The sequence below is a fragment of the Penaeus japonicus genome, unplaced genomic scaffold (genome assembly GCF_977035675.1).
Source record: "Penaeus japonicus unplaced genomic scaffold, GWHDUDI00000001_assembly GWHDUDI00000026, whole genome shotgun sequence".
Taxonomy (NCBI): domain Eukaryota; kingdom Metazoa; phylum Arthropoda; class Malacostraca; order Decapoda; family Penaeidae; genus Penaeus; species Penaeus japonicus.
This window is the reverse complement of record NW_028234428.1, coordinates 22,390,266-22,392,263: the sequence shown is the minus strand read 5'-3', so window position 1 is coordinate 22,392,263 and position 1,998 is coordinate 22,390,266. Positions and strand designations below refer to the sequence as shown.

At 33.9% G+C, this 1,998-nt stretch overlaps 1 protein-coding gene across 6 annotated transcripts in view; it reads left to right on the top strand.

The window, feature by feature from the left end:
* Positions 1 to 393: 393 nt before the first annotated feature.
* The window catches only part of LOC122258568 (uncharacterized), a 437,965-nt gene continuing 436,360 nt past the window's right edge, over positions 394 to 1,998 (top strand). For 2 of the 6 annotated variants that reach the window (XM_086552128.1, XM_086552122.1), the window contains exons 1-2: positions 394 to 511; positions 1,069 to 1,257. The gene's annotated coding sequence lies outside the window, so the exon portion shown is untranslated. Of the gene's footprint in view, positions 531 to 977; positions 1,258 to 1,998 lie in introns of all 6 variants that reach the window. The other 4 variants (XM_086552124.1, XM_086552127.1, XM_086552125.1 and 1 more) reach the window with 4 other exon arrangements.

Genomic DNA, 1,998 nt, shown 5'->3' with positions numbered 1-1,998 from the left:
ATCCTCTCCTCTTTTTTCATCTCTCCTTCTCTCTCATCCAGTTAAACTCTCCCTACTCCTTATCTGGTGCCCCTCTCCCTCCTCCCTCTGCGCGTTCTCTCTTCCTCTCTCCTTCTTTCTCGTCCATTCCTTATTTTCATCTTCCTTCAAGTCTTTCTCTCCCGCTCTCTTACTCTCTCCTTCTCTCGTTCTCTCGTTCTATCTTCTCTCTCTCTCACCTCGCCCTCCTCTCGCTCTCTCCGTCTCTCCCTCTCTTCCCTCTCTCCCCTCTCCTCTCCAGAAGTGAAGCGCGCCATTACGGGCCCCGTGTATCGTCGCTAAAAGACTGAAAAGCCTCCTAAAGGATACACAGTGGGCGTGCGGGCGTGAGAAGCCTCGGCATTCGGGCGGCTAAAAGCAGTCCTCACCACGCGAGACGGCCAGTGCTTCGCCGACCACGCGAGGGGAAACACGCACGCCATCGGCTCCCCTCACTTACGCGGCCATCGCACATGCTGTGTTGATATTGATTGTGTGTGTGTGCTTTGACGGTGATCTATGGCGGGTTATGATGATTAATATTGATGGTTTGAGAGTAGATGTTGATTTAAAGATGACATTTGATGGTTGTTGAAATTGACTCCCTATACATGTTTATTCTTTTCAAAAATCTTTTCCACCTGTTGAAAGAAGCAGCGGTGCAGTGGTGACCATCGATTGTTTTTGTATATATATTTTTTGTATCTTTATTTTTTTTTATCTGTTTATATAGAACTGGATTTATTCGTATATGCCATATAGTAGGAATTGGACGCATTCCATACGGTACAAATACTGAACGTAGATGGTTTGTTTTGTAAGTTTATAATTTGGAAAGAGATAGAGAGAGAAAAATAAATTCTTGTGTTTCGAAAACAAAACAAAACAGAAAAGAGATTTATAGAGAGATTAATATAGACCATTTTTTCTTTTTTTTCAAAATTACATAACAATGCTAGAATAATAAATGATAATAATAGTAATAACAAATAAATTAATTTAAAGAATCAGTCTTCAAAGTGACTAGTATTTTTTATTTGTCTTTTAAAGGAAATATCCAAATTCTTTTACTTAAAAATAAAGAAAAGAAATCAAAACAAAAAGTATCAAAGATAAGAATAGAAAAGTGTTAAGGAAGTGAAATAAGAAAAGGGAAATAACGAAAAAAGCAAAAGCAAAAAAAAGAAAACGAAATAGAAATATATATACAAGTTCCCAAATTTCTTCGTTTCGGTCAAGGTAAGTTTCAAGTATTTTTTTTTTCTTTTCGCATTAGTCTAAAATACCTCGGTGTAGAAGAGTTTAATATCTTCATTTATCCTTCGTATTATCCTTGTTATTATTTTTCTTTCGATCATTATTACTATTATTATTGTTATTATTATTATTATTATTATTATTATTATTGTTATTATCGTTATCATTACCATTATTACTATTATTATTATTATTATTATTATTATTATTATTATTATCATTGCTGTTGTTGCTATTGTTATTATTATCATCATTATTATTATTATCATCATTACTATTACTATTATCATTATTGTTGTTATTACCATTATCGTAAAAATAACAATGTTAATAATAGCAATTATTATTATAATAGTAATAACAACATTAATTATTATCACATTATTATTATTATCGTTATGGATATTATCACTAGGATTATGAATTTTATTATTATTATTGTGTATTGTTATTGATATTGTCATTGTTGTTGTTATATGTATGTGTACAAACGAGCACCAGGATACTATACATATATTAGATGGCGGTCGCACATAAATGCGTGATTATCTTCGTCAATATATTGCTCTCTGTGTACATATGAATTCAAAGAAAACAGATAAACACACCCACATACACGCACACATACACACATACACACACACACACACACACACACACACACACACACACACACACACACACACACACACACACACACACACACACACACACACACACACA